Source organism: Amblyomma maculatum, chromosome 8 (assembly GCF_055883805.1).
Source record: "Amblyomma maculatum isolate TAMU_Amacu chromosome 8, ASM5588380v1, whole genome shotgun sequence".
NCBI lineage: Eukaryota > Metazoa > Arthropoda > Arachnida > Ixodida > Ixodidae > Amblyomma > Amblyomma maculatum.
The window spans coordinates 42,486,049-42,505,835 of record NC_139351.1 but is presented as its reverse complement, the minus strand read 5'-3'; positions in this window follow the sequence as shown (position 1 = coordinate 42,505,835).

Sequence of the window (19,787 nt, the reverse complement as noted above, 5' to 3'; positions counted from 1 at the left end):
AAATTAAAGCAAATGATCGAAAACTTAACAGGGATAGTCGAATCGCAGCGGTCCGAGATCCAAAACTTAAAGAAATCACAGAGGCAGGCAACACCTCCTCCGCAACAACCCATTAGACAAACGACCTCCCAAGCGGTACGTCAACAGCCGCAGGGACAGGATAAAATGGTCACAGAGCCGTCCCTCCCACCACCGGTGAAACGCAAAATTCAAGACACCGACCCTATTCAGGCTATGGAGAAAAGGATGGAAAATTTGAAAAGGTTAGATGCCAAGATGAGTGAATTTATGAATCATATCAACATCCAAATTCAAGCTGTCCTCGGGGCAGTTCAGAAACAGGCCGAGGAATGCCAAAGGTTAAGGAATGAGATGGCCGCCATAAACGGGTGGCAACAAAATATAGAACAGGTCGTCTCGCAACTGCAAAATGGCCAGGCGCGCAAATGAAAATCAAATCTGGCAGTGGAACTGTCGCGGCTTCCGGCGCAAGCGGCCGATTCTGCAACAGTACCTTTTGCTATTAGATGAGACTCCATTGGCAATTGCTCTCCAGGAAACCGGGGGGCCCGCAAAATTGTCGGGATATCAGTCATTTCATAGTGGCAGGGGAAAGAAATCCTCGGTCACAACACTCGTGAAAAGAAACATTGCAGCCATTGAACACGATCTAGAGTCGAGAGAGATCGAGAACGTGTTTGTAGAAGTTTTAACTGGAAAACAGAAAGACCCTAGTCTATTCATTCTAAATTTATGCAGCTCACCCAGGCAAAGGAAGGTGAGGTTCAGAGCTCTGCTTCGCAAGGCCCTCAAAATTTCAAACAACCAGCCACTGTTGATAGTGGGGGACTTTAATGCACATCACCAGGAATGGGGGTACCCGCACCAGTGCCCAAAAGGTAGACAGCTGTGGGAGGATACGCATGACCTATGGCTCACTTTGCACACGGACCCCGAGAGCCCAACGAGGGTGGGCAATAGCGTCAGTAAGGATACATCCCCAGACCTAACATTCTCGAAAAACGTAAAAGGTCTAGAATGGCATAATTCGGATCAAAATTTTGGCAGCGACCACTACATAATTGTCTCCACACTGAGGAAAGGCGTTAAAACACGCCGGGCTCGCGCACCGGCCGTCGTTGAGTGGGATGAATTTAGAGATATGAGGAGGGCTCAGGAACTAGAACCCATCAGAAGCATCGAGGAATGGGCGACGGCGCTCAAAGCGGACGTTAGAGAGGCAACAAAATTGCTCGAAGGTGATAACGCCCCGGAGATTGCGGACAGCCGTCTTCTGCATATGTGGGAAGCTAAGCGGAGCATGGAGCGTCGTCTCAAAAAGCAGAAATGGAATCGCAACCTCAGAAGAAGGATTGCGCGACATAATAAGGAAATCGAAGACTATACTTTCAAATTATGCGAACAAAACTGGGACAACAAGTGTGACGAAATGGAGGGGAGCATGAACCTCTCCAAGACTTGGAGCTTCCTCCGGCACTTGTTGGACCCAGACAACTCGAAGACGCAATCTGGTATAAGATTGGCAAAAGTCAGGCACGCTTTCGAAGGGAACGATGACGATTTCATGAACAAATTAATTGAGACGTATGTGGGGGAAACTTCACGAACCCCACTTCCTGACTATGGTGGAGCGCCTAACGAGGCGCTGGACGCCCCCATCACAGAAGCGGAAGTGAGGGCGGAGATTGTAAGACTTAAAACGAAGTCGGCTCCAGGCCGTGACGGAGTAACGAACAAAATGCTCAGGAACCTAGATGATGACTCCATTAGGTATCTAACGGAGTATATGCAGGAATGTTGGGAAAAAGGCGAGCTCCCACAACAGTGGAAGACGGCAAGCATTATTTTAATACCGAAACCAGGGAAGCCTCCTCAACTAGCAAATTTACGACCAATTTCCTTAACCTCATGCGTGGGGAAATTGATGGAGCACGTCGTCCAGACCAGATTGATGAATTTCATGGAGCAGGATGATCTGTGGCCACATGAGATGGTCGGGTTCCGTCCTCACTTGTGTACGCAGGACGTCATGCTCCAAATCAAACATGACATAATAGACTCAAAGTCTAAAGATGCGAAAGCAATTTTGGGGCTCGATCTCACGAAGGCTTTCGACAACGTAAAACATGAGGCGGTCCTGGAAGGGCTGAACAAGATTAATGTAGGTACCAGGACATATCGGTACATCAGGGACTTTCTGACGGGTAGAACGGCCTGCATGAAGTTCCAGACGCTGGAATCCCCCGCAATAGAGCTAGGGAGTAAGGGTACGCCCCAGGGATCAGTGCTGTCCCCCCTACTCTTCAACGTGGCTATGAGGGAACTCCCCGAGCAATTGGCAAAGCTCGAAGGATTAAAATTTAGTATATATGCGGATGATATCACCCTTTGGGTCAACCGGGGAAGTGATTCGTACGTCGAAAACCTGCTCCAAGCCGCCACCGACATTATAGTCGATTACGCGGCAGAGAGAGGCCTAGCGTGCTCGCCGCAGAAATCAGAATTGTTTATATACAATCCGAAGCACTTAAGGTGCAAGGCACCGTCGGAGATCAAAATTAAAGTGGCTGGTAACGAGGTACCAATAGTCGAGCAAATCAGAATCTTGGGCTTGATTCTCCAGTCACACGGACATAATGGCGAGACCATCAAGAGGCTGGAGAATCACGCGATGCAGACCCTGAGCCTAATTAGGCGGGTGGCCAACAGAGGCCGAGGGTTAAAGGAAAAAAACTTGATGAAACTGATACAGGCCTACATCTTCAGCCGAGTGAGCTACGCAACGCCGTATCTAGATTTGAAAGCGGTGGAAAAAGAAAAAATTGAGTCTCTAATGAGAAAATGCGTAAAAAGAGCGCTGGGACTGCCCATATGCACATCCACAGAGAGACTGATGGCTCTAGGGGTACACAACACATGGGCAGAACTTGTGGAAGCGGTGCGAACCTCTCAAATTGAGAGACTTAGCACCACGAAGACAGGAAGAGTCATTTTGACGAAAGTTGGAATAAATCCGGATAGGGGTCCCACGGTCAAGGTGGAGGTAGCTGGAGAAGTCAGACAAAATTTGGTGATTCCCCCGCTGCCAAAAAACATGCACCCGGAATATAACAAAGACAGGAGGAAAAAACGAGCCGAAGCATTAGAAATTAGATTCGGCGAAATTTCGGAACATGAAGTGGCCTATGTAGACGCGGCGGGAGGTGGTGGCAGTTTCACGGTAGCAACGGTCGTCAGCGGCCGGGGCAATCCCGTGACAGCTGCCACTTTGCGCGGGCGGAGCATAGAAATAGCCGAGGAAACTGCGATCGCGTTAGCTTGCGTCGGAACGGAAGCGAAGTTTGTCATAAGTGACAGCAAAACTGCCATACAAAATTTTAGCAAGGGCAGGATCTCGCCCTTAGCAGCCAGAATCCTAGGCCAGAAAAAGTTGGATAGGAAAATTCAAATAATTTGGACTCCTGCGCACGAAGCCGTCCCCGGAAACGAGGCGGCCCACAAGCTGGCTCGAGATCTCTACCGCCGAGCCGCTACAGGGCCACTTGATGACCGAGGAAGCGGAGAGCGCTTGCTAAAATATGGGGAGATCACGCAGCACTACAGATTGGATCGTAGACTGGTACCCCCACCAGACCCGAAATTAAACAGCAGACAAGCAGTGGCGTGGAGGCGACTGCAAACTTATACATATCCGCACCCGGTTATGGCGAACCACATGTTCCCTGAGGCTAGGAGTGATAAGTGCAATCTTTGTGGGGCGAGAGGGACCCTCGACCACATAATATGGGAATGCCCGTATTCTCCCAGGAGGACGAACAATATAGGCTGTAGAGACACCTGGGAGACCCTGCTGTGCAGCTCGGACCCTGAGCTCCAGCTCCTACTCGTCCAACTGGCTGAAGAGGCTGCTGGGACCCAAGACCTCCCGGCCTGCCTCTGAGGCGGCGGCACCCGCCCCTTGACCTGCGTGTCGGGGGGTGGGTAGATCACCTTATCTGTTGGACATTAAAGTTTAGTCCATCCATCCATAGCCATTGGTTGTTTCCTTATAAAGAAATCTTGAAATTGTTTTCGTTTAACGCTAATGGTCAGCAAACCGGAACTCGGTTTTCAATTTTAGAAGCGAGAAAGAATTGCATATACAATTTAGCATGTAAACAATCGGCGTGACCCGGCACCTTCACGCAAAACTCCCCTGCAATATGGCTATAAGGCTGTAGCATGATCCCCGTCGCGCGATCTTCGCACAAACGGCAGTTTTGAATGCTCAAGGTTCTTTGAATGCTTTTTGAATGCTTTTTGTTTTGGTGATGTCATCACGACTGCTTTCCCTGAAGCGATTTTTTCATCATGCGCTGCACCTTCGTCTAGCTGCATCTATCAGCGTCTCAGCATCTGCACGATAAATAACACCAGGTAGTCGAACTTTCCGGATGCTTCCACTGCTACGTCTCTTACAGCCTGAGTCGCCTTGGGTTATTAAACGCGATGAATAAACTCTTCCAACTGAACTCAAGGTTCGTATACAGACAACAATAATACCCAAGAAAGTAGCAGGGGGGAGCACCGGACGCGATATTCGGAGGTCGTGAGTTCGGTTCCCACCCTCGGCCCGTTGTTTTACCTTCTACTTTGTGTTTAATTATCCTTCCCATAAACAGATTACATTACTCATTTATGTGATAATAGAAGTAAAAATAAAAAAAAAAGACAAAGTACAATCCCCAATGCTTTCCTTAGCCTCGCCGACTGTAGGCTTCTTTCCTTCGCGTATTATAACGAGCACCCTCATTTCTCCTTCATTTATCTGTATATATATATATATATATATATATATATATATATATATATATATATATATATATATATATATATATATATATATAGCTACCGCCGTGCAGCAGCCAGTAACCAGTCAGCCATGGAAGATAGTAAAGCGGCTGATGAACTGCGTAGGAGAGCCGAAAAGCTTACCTCTTAATAAGGAATGTGTTTGCTTGGCAGATGGCTCGGTGGATCGTAGCCCTCCACTACGACACCTCCATCTCCCTCTCTTTCACTTCCACCTTCGTCCATTCCTTTGCGGCTTGGCACATGTGAGAGATACTGCAGCTTTTCTACGCTGTAAATCAATTTCAAACGCCTCTTATGCCTGCTGTACTAACGAGTCCTAGGCATCAGGGTTTGCTTCTGTTAGCTGTGTGGTGCAGTATTTGAGGAAGCCATAAATGAAAGGCGCTGCACAGACGCCTGAATCGAACGTCCGGGGAGGTCAGCTTCTTATATGCATGAATCGCATGGTTACGTCATGGCCTTTCATGACGGTATAATGTGCACCCCTTGTCGAACACAACCAGCATTTCATTGAACGTATCAAAGTTCACCGGCGTTCTACGTTTACAGTTAAAGGAAAAGCACAGTATCTATCATGCGGAATCTCGCTATCATCCTCATGGTAGACAAGACGAAGAGCGTTTCACAATCCAGGGCGTGGCGCAGTTGGTAAAGCTCTGGGCCGGGAATACAAGGGATGGAGTGCCGATTCCCGGTGGACCAAGATGAAATGTGAATAAAACGGTTCTATAACCACCATGACTAGCCTCTTCAATTCAACCATAAGCTTCAACCATAGCGAAACAATAAGGCCTAGCCCTTGAAACACAGCAAGCATAGCCATGCAGATGTTGCTTTCAAATCCACCAGGTTTAACCAGAACTAAGCCACAGCCAATTTTTATTATCTTCTTTTAATCCATCTTTCCTGCCCTACTTAACGCCAGGCCTCTGGTGTATAAGGAGAAAGGTGAGATATGATGCATATTTCCTTTACAGAAACCAATCGGTCAATTAGTGCTTCGCTCGTTACAAATTGGGGAAGCCAAATGCAGCAAGTGATTTTTACTGGAATTCAGCTAGAGATTGATAAGCTTTAGCACAACAAGGTGGGCCAATTTAAGAGAAACGCCGATAAAGAGTAGCCAAACACCCCACGAAATGTGGGCATTAGAACATTCGCTTACATCGCGCATTGTTTTCCGGTTTCATCGAAGACCAGCTGCCGTAGCTGGGATTGAGCCCACGACATGGCGTTTACCAGCCGGCCGCCCTAAAGGCTAAGAGACCATGGGGGTGTATTTTATTCTAAGTTATTCCGTCATTTATCACATGAAACCTATAAACACCTTATGCCTGTGAAGAAACAGATAATTGATTACTACACCAATATTCTCGCCGTACTCGGTTTAAGAGAATTTTATTGGTACTGAAGGTTCTGGTGCCGTACTGGCCAATTTTGCAGATGATGGGCAGTGTTGTATTAGAAACCATGATATCCTATTTTGACCTGTTTCCTCAATCTTCAGAAACGCTCAATACCTTCATGAGTAGCCGCAGGTTCACGTGGTGGCATAGCTGTTTACAAAATATAGCCATCGACCGCGTAGCTTGGATAAATACATGCTTTAATAAGCGGCTTTACCTTTTTACAGGAAACGAGGTGGATTTCACGCGTAAGTTTTCAAATGGTGTATTCCACAGATATTCCAGAGTTCTGACGTAACGCAGAAGTTGTGGTCTTTAATAAAGCAAGCAATGGTATACTCCTTCAGAAAGCAGCTTTGGGTCTCAAAATCGGGTCTCGATATCGTACTGAGCGCAAAATACAACTGAGGTATTGTACTCCCCTGATGGGGCTGGGACAGGTAGTCACCACCGCTTGCAGCGGTGGCTAACCTGCCACAGAATTTTTCTGTTGTAGGCCGTCATTGCACACAACACCGTTTCGGTGGTGGACAACGGCTGTTGTTGTGGCACGCGTCTTTCTCGCCCTCTTCTTTTCTTTCTTCTCTATTTTCTCTTCTGTCTGTTTTTTTTTTGCCCCACCGCGGTGGTGCAGTGGTAAGACGCCCGACTACTGTGCCGGAGTACCCGGAATCGAACCCGACCAAGGCGGCTGCGTTTCGATGGAGGCGAAACGAATAGGCGTCCGTGTGCTGTGCTATGTCAGCGCACGTTAAAGATCGCCAGGTGGTCGAAATTACTCCATAGCCCTCCACTACGGCTCCTCTTTCTCTCTTTGCACTTTCACTCCCACCTTCATCCCTTCCCTTACGGCGCGGTTGAGGTGTCCACATAGAAAAAGTGAGACAGTTACCGCGCCTTTCCCTTCCTATAAATCAATCGTTTCTGTCTGCACGAGGCAGCGGAGGTGGCTCAGCTACGGAGCCAGTAGCAGGCCCGTGCCTTTTCTTTTCTTTCTTCCTACAGCCACAATAACAAGACCGCAAAATATCCCGCAAACGATAGACTGCCTCGAATGGCTTATAACTAAACTGGTCTCTTCTGTGTTCCCTAATGTTGCGGGAGCGGGGGCAACGAGAGGATATAACAGGGCCAAACTTACTTGGTGACTGCTGACAAGCTTAGACATAGCACAATTTATTCTTGCTGTTATGGTTAATCATGTGGCTATTTTATTTAATACATGGTTTCTCGGCCCACTTGGCGGCCTGGCACCTACTGTTTTTATCCTGATGCCTCGCTCTTTGTAATTTTAGCATTTTGATAGCCGGATCGTATTCAGACTGCTTTCGTTACCAAAATGCTCACATCACCTTGATTTCAAAACACCACCGCACTGATATCTTCATAAGGAATTATAGAGGGTCGTCGATGCAGTAGATATTCAGTAAGCATTAGTGCTCCCTTCGGCAAAGCTGCCATTGTGGAGGAAGAGCTATGATCATGAGTGCATGGCGTCGTGCCGTCTGTCATCGCAATATGAGATCCATCCTCCGTTTTAATCTACAGTTCCGTGCTACTAATCATATAATCAAACACCGTGCCTCTCTGCTAGGATGTTTGCCATATGAGGCGGAAACACAAAGCTAGAGGTAGGTTTTGCCATCCAATGAGCTAGAGGGATACCTGATATTCCTCCTTGCCTGATACATTCTCGTAATTAGCCTGCTTTTGCATTACTGTTACTTGCGGGCGTCCGGGATTAAGTTAAATACATTTTTTTTTGGCATGTTATTGCGCAGCCAACAAAGAAGAGCCACCTCTGTTGTGCTCTTTGGATGGGAGCAAGAAATATGCGTATCCTGGTGAATTCTGTTCACATTTCGTCATCCTTTCCGCTACCATTGATCGAACAAAGCTGACGGCTGCCCCCCTGCTTGGAAGTGAGCTTGTGTTTCATTTCTGACTTTTCTTTCCTTCCTTCGTTTAGTGCCTCCTCCTGAATAAAACTTGGAATTGGTCGTTGCGTTTTATAAGTGGAAAAGACACTTATACGCCTCTCTACGTGACTAAGTGAACGTTAAATCCTGTTTAGTAGTGGTGAAGACGGAAAGGCCGGAAGGTTGCTATGAGTGGATATGCGCCTCCTCTGAAAGGGAGGAATACGTAAACCCGTCAGTGAGCAAGATTACCTTAAAACGACTCAACAGAAGCAAACATTGCTCAGCAAAATTCAATAATATTCGCTCAATAAAGAATGAAAGCAACCTCGAATTACAAAGAAAAACGCACTGACGAACATTTCGCACAGGAAAATGTAGCAGTGACGCATTAATGGTATATATAACTATATCCACGAAAACATCAGAAGATAAGCGAAGGTAATTAAAACGGTTGGCAAATCCAGCTCCAACGTAATAAAATTGGTCGATCGACAATGACGAGGGGCAGCAATAGTTATGCGCTAGGTTACAACAACGCCATAGTCTGCAGCCTAAATATTAGTGCGACAAATTCTAATGTTAGTTAAAAGTAAACTACAGGTTACGGCAGGTATTTCGTTGCATTTTACGCCAACTGAAAATAAGAATGAAGGAGGAAAAAGAAAGAGCGACACGAATGCTGGTTATATTTCAGCGGGTCGTGTCTGTTTTTTGCTTGGCTGCCTATTTATTTCAAAATAAACAGCTTGAGGGGCACGTTGGTGCTGCATACTACACAGAAATGTGGCGCAATCAGATAAAAATTCAAATTACATTTTTTCCAATCTAGAGCACTTGCCCTGTCTACTGTCGTCACTGTGATATAATTTGTGATGCCGAATTGAATCAATAAAGCATGTTGCCGGGCTAGTGCGCGTGTGAATTTTTTTGCGCCACGATGCCCGATTGATTATTTTATTAATTCCCAAAGCAGAACGAATACTCAGCATTAATAAAAATGTTTCATGCTATGAAAATATGTTCTCTGTGAGGTGTTGTTACACGCGTATAACGTATAAGTATCAAATTTACTAAATAAAATTTGTTGCCAAATTAAAACGTGTTCGGCGTATCTGACACTTTGGCACATAATTAAGAAACCCTCACTTTTCAAAACTAGCATGATCAATATACTGCCCATTATTTTATCGGCAGTTATCCTCAATTTTACGCTTAAGAAAATGCGAGTCGTATATTTAAGGTTCCTGGGGTAAACATATCAAGTTCCGCATGAGCGATAACAATGTATTTGCAATAACGAACAATATTGAGGTGAGTAACGTATATCTACATGTATCTTAGCAGAAACAAAATGCATCACTTTCTCTTGTTAAAATATTGGCATACAAGTAAGAACAGCGAACGAGTATCTGCAACTTCTTTAGAAAGATTTGCGACTATTCGAAGCCAGCGCTTTTTTTTCTTTCATTGTGTAACTGACTGGTAATCTGTTTAAATATGTTCGATACGAACTAATAATTAGCAATTCTGGGTGTGAAGAGCTCCCCTATTTTGAAAAAAAATCCACAGTTATCAGCTCTCAATAAATTTACTGCCTTCTTAGCATATTGCTTTCTCGTTCTTTATGTGCATAACGTCATAGCAGAAGGTTTTTCTTTAAACTAATGCCGCTACTATATGTTTGTCATGTAGTACTAGCTATCAATTTGCAAAGGCAAAACAATGTTTCTGTATCATGAGAGGAAAACATTTTTATTGAGAAATTCTAAACAATCAAAAAGGGTGCGTCTGAACTGATAGATCCACACCTCCTCTACCACGCTGTGAAAGAAAATGCCAATAAGTACGATTCATTGGTAGTTGGTTACTGAGGCAGTTGTGGTATATTGTATAATGATGTTAGAACAAATTGAAGGGAATGGTCCAATCCTGCGAGTGAGAGCAAATTTTTTCATGTTTCTGCATCACTCGTATTGAGCAGCAATGTCTGCCATAGAAACACAAATTACAACAGCTTTCATGGCAGAAGAGTGGTCAAAACGAAAGCCTAGTAATCTTCATAAGGAAGATCATATAATATAGTGACTGTTGAATTGAATATTGTGGATTATAGAAAAACTGAGTTCTTAAGTAACTCCAGTAGAAAATACAGTTCTTTAGAATTTATTTAAAAATGCAAGTAGTGTAGTATTTGAAATGTAAGAAAATACTTAAACAATTTTAAAAGAAACTTTTTAGGGCTCATTCTTTTAAACAGCCCTAAAACATCATGGTAAAGCGTAGAAAACCAGCATATAAATGTTGTTCCGGGAAAAAAAATCTGTGTCACGCTTTTGCAAGCAGGCGCTGTACAAAATATTACGCCTTACTAACCCTGTTCACACTCTTCTCAGGTGGCCCGAATTTCGGCGCAATATAGCTTTTAATGGCCACTACTCTTACGCGTTTTTATAGAGGTACGCAAAATCAATTATTGTTTAGTCACTGAAGCAAGCAAACAACTTATGTACCGTGCCCAAACTTTGTTTTTTAGGCGAGCAAGGATTCCAGAGATTGAGGGAGTTAAGACGGCATATTCCCATCAAGAAGCTGGTGTCATTTCCCCTGCACGAAGTTGAGACAATGCCCATGGCTGACATCGACACCACGTTCGCCTCAGTGCGACAGAATTGGCTCGACGGAATTGACATCCGCTACATTCAAGGCACGGAGCCATCGATTGAGTTGTTTAAGGTAGGGTAAGCAGTATTCGGTCCCACATTAATGAAAACAGCACTCGCCAATGTGCTTCCTAAATATGGTGAATTTCTCTCTCTGGATAGGTTTTCGTCACCCTCAACTAAGGCTTTGTGACCTTGCTGTGTGGTCGGCAACTGTCGCGGAATGCAGAAAAACAAAATGACATGAATATTTAGAAGTGCCGAGCTTCGAAAGTGGGAAAACATTTTCGGAAAAAATAATAAAACAGCTTGGAACAACCACTAAAGCCTAACAGAATGTTTTATGTTCCATCGACATAAATAGCATAGTCGCTAATTTTGCCACTATTACAACCTCACCGTTAGCAGTGGAAACCTTACTGCTAAAGACCTCTTTTGCTAAGGAAATATTTCAATCAAGGTACTAATTTGGAGCAATAAAAGCATACGAATAATTCATCCGCTATTAACATACTGGGCGAATGCAGAATCCATTGTTCTAATGTGCTAATAGTCGCTTAATACTTATTCAAAAATGTTGCAGTTATTTCGACTCTCAATGTTAGTCTACTTGCCACCATTAGGACCCCGTGGTCTTTAACTGACAACGTGGGTGCAGCCAACTGCCCCCCCACAAACGCCGAGACCAAGGCTGATTCAATGCTGCAATATGCATTTTTATAGCGCTAAACAGTATTTATTGGCGGTAACTATTCAGTAGCGACCACACTAGTGGGAGACACACATTCGATTTGAGAGAACCACTATTACTAGTGAGAATAGCTGAGCCTTCATCACACTGTGAAAAGAAAGAATGGCCTATACCTTAAATGGTAACACAACAAAGCGTCTCGAGGGCAATGTTTGACTCCATGTCTGAGTCGATCAACTTTAATTGTGCTTCTGATGTTTCATTGCTTATGTTAGAGCTATATAGGCCAGCTGAACTGATATGATGTGTAGGGCTGTAAAGATGGAATTTCTGACATGGGTCCTAAATATTAAATATCAAAACGCCTTGCTCCGTTTTCTGAATGGTGCCCGAGTCGCCACCAATCCGTACAACGGCTGAGCTAGATATTGCATTCCCTGTAATTGCGTTAAAATATATATTCCTGTTAGATGTAACTTGCATGTGACAGACCAGTTACTTTAATTACTAGGAGCCTTGGTGCGAGTCGTCTACCGACGCCTCCAATAAATCAATAGCTATCATTTTTTAGCCTTCAACAAAATTCCCTTCAAAACCCCCTGAACTTCTTATCGAGCCATAAGCATGAGCGGGAACAATATTTTAAAACTTGAACCTTCAAGCTTTTACTCAAGTAAAGCTTGTTTTTCTCTCCCAAGGAACTCTATGACCTGGCACAACAAAAGGGATACATCATTCATGGCGTCTTCGACAAGGTTCACATGAATGTAATGAGGTACGTATCAAACCGCTTTATGGAAAATGTATTTTCGTACTTATTTGTAGACCTTCAGTTGGAGCAGTTATCGCTTTTCTCAGTACAGTAAACAGCTTTAGAATATCCGAAGCCACAGTGACCTATGATAAATTCATAACTGAAGCAAGCACGTGCAAAACGGCTGCCAACACGCAAAATAACATCGTAATCTATTCGCCCGGTACGCTTATGAGTTCTGAGGTCTCAAAGCTGAGAATGATCAATTGGAGATGCTGTAGTGGAGGAATGCCGATTGAATTCGACCACCTGGAGTTCCTGACATGAACTGAAATCGCACTGCAGACGGTCATTTTTGCATTCTGTCACCGTTTCAGGCCTTTCTGTCGACTCACTGCTACAGGATATTTCTGCTTTGCTCTTCCTTAGCGAAAAAACACCATGGCCAGTACGTCGAGTCCTCACCCACAAATATACTCAAGAGCATTGGTATCTCCACTAACTATAGAGGTGTTTAGCATAACGGTGACGTATGGTGCTTGGCGTGTACAACATTACCGGGCTCTTGGCAATGGCATTTGTAAAGTCAAGGCTATGTGAAACAAATGCGCGTGTCCTGCAGCTAACCAATAACCTTAGCAGGTTTGTCGCAAAAGCTGGAGCGCGTGGCGTCGACTAAACTTAGTGCTTCTCAGTACTTTCGGATGGGTTCGACATCATATTAAGGTGATTACGGAACAACCCTGATCACCATTGGGACCATACACACCCTTCAACAGTTTTTGTACCTAGCCGCAAGCTTTAAGTGGCGGTTATGTGCGTCATATTCAAGCTCCCGAGAATTCCTGTTAAGCATATACAGCGGGTGAGATTTCTTTGGCTAACTTTTTCTGCTTTTCCGGAGATAAAGGATTTCTGGCTGTTAGTAGATTTCCCACAAAAATTTTATCTCATAACGTGGAGAAGCCGGCAATCCTTTATCACCTTCGTAATTTTTTTTAGGGACAAATCTTAGTGATTCGACTCCCAAGTTCGTGATGCTCTTATCTCCTCCATCTCCAAACAGACGCGGAGAGTGTGGAAAGATATGCTTGATTCTACGAGCTTAAGATCCCAGCCAGATTGTGCACAAGCCTCTTTACCAGTATTTGCACCCTATCCCTAATACCCTGCCTCACAAGGCTACGAAATAAACAGTCTTTCCTATTTAAGAAAAAAAAGCTTATGTTAGGCTATAATCTCACGTAAGATTACTGACTCAGTCTCATTCAAATTGAAGACAAATCTCATACGCTGTACTTATTATCGCAACGTATTTTGAATAATTTATCGAAATATGTGAGATTCTTATATTTTTCTATGCGACTAGATGAGAAAAGCTTTCTGAGGTTATGGTCTCACAAACGTTTGGACTCAACGATGTGCCATACCTAGACGAAAAAAATAAAGTAGACTGCCCTGCTATATTTCAGAAGGTACGTTCCTCACGCTATAAGTTTAAGAATTTTAAGACGCAAAACTAAAAAAAAAGAAGTTCGCATTTTAGTGGCGTCACCTATATATTGGCTTGATGTGTCAGCCGTCAGTAAATAACATCCGCACAAACGTAAAAAAATTTCCAAACAAACAATTAAGAGAACAACACACGAGGCTTGGCATGAAACACCTTACTCAGGTCCAGGTCGCCCAACACCCGTGCCTCACTTGTAAATAGCAGTGATACCACCTGAAAGGGCATAGAGGTGCACGTATAGTAATTAGGCAAATAATTACAGCACATTAGGTCAATCGCATTCGGACCATGAAAGGAAATAACAAGAAGAATGAGATTGGGATGGGGCGCATTTGGCAAGCACTCGGAGATTTCTTCAGCAGCGTACCACAATCGCTCAAGAGGAAAGTATACATCAGTTGCATCTTAGCTGTAGTTGCCTATGGGGCTGAAAAGTGGAGGCTAATCAAGAGGGTTCCACTTAATTTGAGGACAACGCAGAGGGCTGTGGAACGAAAGTGGTAGGGTGTAACATTAAGAGATAGGAAGTGTGCACAGTGGGTCAAAGAAATAAGTTACTGATATTCGTATGGAAATCAAGAAATGGGCATGGACAGGACATGTAGTTCGAGGAAATGATAACCGATGGTCGCTTAGGGTAACACACTGGATTCCAAGGGAAGGAAAGCGTAGCAGGGGGTGGCAGAAAGTTAGGTGGGCGGATGAGGTTAAGAAGTTCGCAGAGGTCAAGAGGATGCAGCTAGCACAGAACCGGGTTAATCGGAAAAATATGGTAGAGGCCTTCGCCCTGCAGTGAGTATGTCAGGCTGCTGCTGATGAAGATGATGAGGTCAAACGGACGTCGAAATAGCCGCGCAGAGTAATGGCGAAATCCAGATGGGTTCTTGTGGTTCTCGACTTCGTCCGACGCAGGCCCAACTTCCGGTGGGTGAAAATTTGAAATGTTTGATCGTGAACGTGAGGGAAACGATGTGATTTACGTGCTAAAATGGATTAGAATTGTTCGAAAGTGTGTAAAGAATAGTAGTCAACCTATTGAAGATTAAAAATATATATATTGCAAGGCACTACGGGATCTGCAGTGGAAAAATGCGAAACCCTGAGCGTTGCTCTCGCACACGGCACATCGCGAGCGCGTTTTGAACACAACTGCGTTTCATTGAACTCCTCAAAGTTCACTGGCATTCTATAATTGGTTTACTGGTAAGAAAGGCGCTGTATCCCTTACTCATGAAATCTCGCTGACACATCTCGCAGACAACACAGCAATGCTCAGGCTTACGCATTTCGCCAGTGCAGATTCTGTACTGCTCTCGGAGTTGTTTGTATGAAATACAACGCAAAAGAAGATGTGGTTGACAAAGCAGTTTTACAAAGGACATTGTTGCAAACGTGCAGCCTTTAATCGCCCACCTCCCCCCAGCCTCTCTCTCCTTGCTAATGTTTAGAAGCTGGTAGCGCCTGCAAGGTTGGCAAAATGGCCTCAAACGCAGACTAGCGGAAGACTGAGTAAACCTTTTTGCTGTGAATATTTTACCTCAACAGATAACATTCAATATTAGTGGAATATTTGTGGGAAATAACTAGCACAACCATTCGCAGTAGAAGAACAAATTCAAAAGGTTTATCAAGTATTTTACTTATTTAGCAACGTAGACGAAATGTTCCGAAAAATATTCAAGTGGCCAACAGTTGTAGTGTACGCATGGCAAGCGCTTCAACCCACACTTTGTAAATTCTAGCGCATCCCTCGTCTTTTTCCTTTCTTCTCTATTTTCTCTTCTTTGTGCACGAGGCAGTGAAGTTGGCTCAGCTACAGAGCCAGTAGCAGGCTCGTGCATTTTCTTTTCCTTCTTCCTACAGTCACAGCAACAAAATTGTAAATTCTCGCAAGCAAATCTTGCTCAATCTTTCTCTCCTGGCGCGTATTCCCCGTTCCTTAGTTTGCTAAAGTGGAATGCCATTAACCAGATTCCTCATAAGCGAAAAGAAAATGCTGCAGTCAGGGAGAATTTTCGCTTCGCTCCCCTATATATTTTTTCCCAAGTGTAATGGGGATTATCCATTTAAGCCGCAAAAATTCGATAATCACTCAAATCGTCATGCACTGTTCCAATTATATTTCGAACTCTTCTTTTCTGTATACGGACAGACACTTTCACATAGCGTCGCTGTGAGTCTACAAGCCACTGGCACAGGGGCCGTTCGAAGCCGGACCAGTGCAGCCATTACAAGCTGTTGTAAGTTCGAATGAGCTACACTCCGGCACCACCTTCGCCATTATTTTGGAGTCCACCGCCAGTTCAGTGAGGCATCACGGCTTTACGTTTGAAAAGTTGGTTTTTAAACGGTCATGATATTTCGAACTGCATCGTTGGTAATCAGTTGTTCATAAATTAGAGCAACACTTACATTCCGTCGTTAAGGGTTCCGACGCGATAGCGTATCACATAAAGTTGGTGTTTCACTTTTTATTTTCATTTCATTGTGTTATTAAAAAAAAAATTATACATCAATGCATAGCATCAGCAAACACTGGCCTGTCTTACGAGCAGTTTCGCACATTTGAATGCATTTTTCTTTTTTTTCAGGTATTTCAATTATGTACTTGTTTATTTAGTCACAGCATTTTTAATAACATCATAGAGCAATGCCTTCTTATTTTGAGTATTTTGCCACCTTTCATTTTCAGTTATTTCAATTATGTACTTGTTCAGTAAGTCACTGCATTTTCTTAATTAACCTTATCGAGCATTGGCGTCTTATTTTGAGCATTTTGGAACCTTTCAACTCCCTTCTTTATAATTTTGATCTCTTGAGAGGGCCATGATGTCATAGCTATATGACCACGCTCGCGAATCAGGCAAGCACCCTGTACCGCTTGTGTTAAAAGTAATGCAAAGTTAAATGAAGCCTACTAAAACATGGCATATTTAATGAGAAATAGAGGTCGCCATATGTCACCAACATTTCATTCAATACCTCTCATTCAAGTTATTGTCCCTTAAGCAAATATTTACTGATCCAGCCGAATTGAGAGCCCATAATCACTCAAGTTGCGAGACAGGTCAACTGCCGCTGTACAAGGCACGGTAGTAGAGGTTGGGAACAGGTTGAATATTTATATGCGTAGTATGGTCTTACACGTAGTCTTAAGTAGTGACTCTACCACAATAAATACGTGTGAAAATAGAAAGGTAGCAACTGTGAAAGTAACAACTGCGCTAGTACAACAGCGCATGCTGCTGTCTCTAGTCTGTCTTTCTATTGAAATATTTTCGCCCGCAGTGGACAACTGCAATCCCACTCGATTTGTTGCACGACAGATCCAAAACAGATGCCGTACGCGAGCAATGAAAGTTAGTCGATAATTTTCATTAGTAAAAATTGCTACTGCTCTCTGAGCATATTATACAGGCCGCTGTCGCGTCACGTTAGACAACTTAAGCAGACCGTGAACCCTTTCCATTCTGCTTTAAATGAACCGTCTATGTCCACGATGCTTAAGGAGTTGCCGTTTTAAATGAGTAAATATGAGCAGTAAAGAAAACACCCAGCACAGGAGAAACAGAAAGGGAACTGAAAACAAGAGAACTAAATAAAAGGCATTACAAAAGTTACAAAATCACGTTTAAATCTGCTTATGAGTGAAAATGGCGAAAGCTACTTTACGGCAGAGTTATTGAGTCATAACAGTTGGACGGACGGATGGACGGACGGACGGACGGATGGATGGATGGATGGATGGATGGATGGATGGATGGATGGATGGATGGATGGATGGATGGATGGATGGATGGATGGATGGATGGATGGATGGATGGATGGATGGATGGAAGGATGGATGGATAGATGGATGGATGGATGGATGGATGGATGGATGGATGGATGGATGGATGGATGGATGGATGGATGGATGGATGGATGGATGGATGGATGGATGGATGGATGGATGGATGGATGGTGTCGTGACGCTGGGGCTACGTCGACCCGGCCTTCACTTGGTAGCGTGCAGAGACTCGGGGTTGAAGTAGGATTGAATCTTCGGAGTTGGTGAAATATGTACAAGCAGGTTTAATGGCACTTTGAGAAACTTATTTACAAGATTATTTACACGAAAAAGAAGGGTACATCAGCAAAATGGCAAGCGTTAAGAGTTCATAGCGAGAAGCGACTGGATGAGCCTTTTACCCAGGGCTCAGAGCGCTTTTTTCGGGCTCTGCACTGTCCTTAAAACCCCCTATGTCCAGCCCCTCTCTGAAGATGCTGACCAACCAAATCCAGGGCACGCCCCTCAGATATCGGCATCCAATCGAACACATCACTGCACTGATGGTCTGAAGCACTGACTGGTCCGGCATTAATTCGTTGGGCGTGATCACTTGTTGGCGGGAAAAGCTTGGGAACGGCGAGGAGAGGAGGTACATTTCTATTCTTCAGCAAAGAAACCACAGGCTGGTTCTGACAAGTGGGTTTACTTCTCAGAAACCCAAGGGCACGTGGGCGCCGCATCCGCTCCCAGCATTGTCCGTTTTCGACAATTGCAAATCTTTCCTGCATTCCTGGGAAATCACTTAATGGCTGTATGCGTCATGCTCCTTTCTTGTCCTGCACGTCAGCGGACATGTCACTCTGTTGTCTCCTTTGGAAAGTAGGCATTCCTCACTGGACGATAGGGCTTCTCAACTGGAAGGGTGAACAAAAGAAAGAAAGCACTTCCTGCATTTCCCGCAGGGGGACGTTTCTTTGTGTTTTTCCAGGCGTTCTCTTGACAGGGTCAATTTGGCATTTGCAGGTTGTCCACAAAGCAAAACAGGCTTACAAAACAGGATTCCTGGAAACAGGCTCACTTAGAGCCATTGGACCATCACCACATATTCACAATACTTTTCCATGCCCACAGGCGAACAATAGAGCGCGCAAATGCGGATGCTTGGTCGTAACAGCCTCCTCCCCCGCCAGAAGAGTCTCGGAGGGCAGCAGTCCCAGCTGCTGCATGAAGAGACGACTTAATGGCCTGCACGTGAACGCTTGAAGCTCGCTGTTGCTTGTCGCGTTGTCTTGATTGTTGTAGGCCAAATTGCTCGAGCTGTCTGAAACTCAACCACATGTCGAAGCAAGCACTCGGCTCCCGTCTGAAGAGACCAGGTTAAAAGAAAACTGCCATTGTTGTTCGAGAAAAGCCCACTCTCAAGACGTTCAGGACCCACGTATTCCTAGAAAACCAAACGTGCTGCTTTACATAGCCACACATATACAAGCGTACGAGAAAAAAAAATAAAACCTGATTATCAATTTGGATACATGGTGAGGAACACCTCGGACCGCTTAGAAACAGCGGCTAAGCGCGTCCGCATTCCCATTTAACTTCCCCTTTTTGTATCTTATTTCAAAATTGTACTGCTGTAAAATCAGGCTCCACCTAAGAAGGCGACTGTTCTTTGATGTCGCAGTTTGCAGCCAAGCCAGGGGACAATGGTCCGTCTCTACGGTGAATTTGGCCCCTCCAAGATAGCACTGCAAATTTTGAATGGCCCATACAATGCAAGCGCTCTCTTTCTCTGACGCGCAATAAGCCCTCTCTCTAGAACTCAGTTTTCTGCTCAGGTAGAGCACCGGGTGCTCATTACCGTCGTCATCTCTCTGGCAGAGAACAGCACCTAGCCCTCGATCACTGGCATCACACTGGACCGTGAATTCCCGGTCATAGTCTGGAGCTCGCAATACCGGACGGCTAATCAGCACAGCCTTCAGGTTTACGAAGGAGGCTTCCTTTGGTTCGTCCCAGACTACATTTGTCGGTTCTGTCTTGCGGAGAGCGTCGGTCAGAGGGCTAGCCAAAGCTGAATAGTTAGGGATGTAGTGATTGTAGTACCCAGTCAGACCTAGGAATGCTCGAATTTCCGTCTTCGTGCTCGGCCGCGGATAGTCTGCTACCGCAGAAATCTTAATCTCGCTGGGTTTCC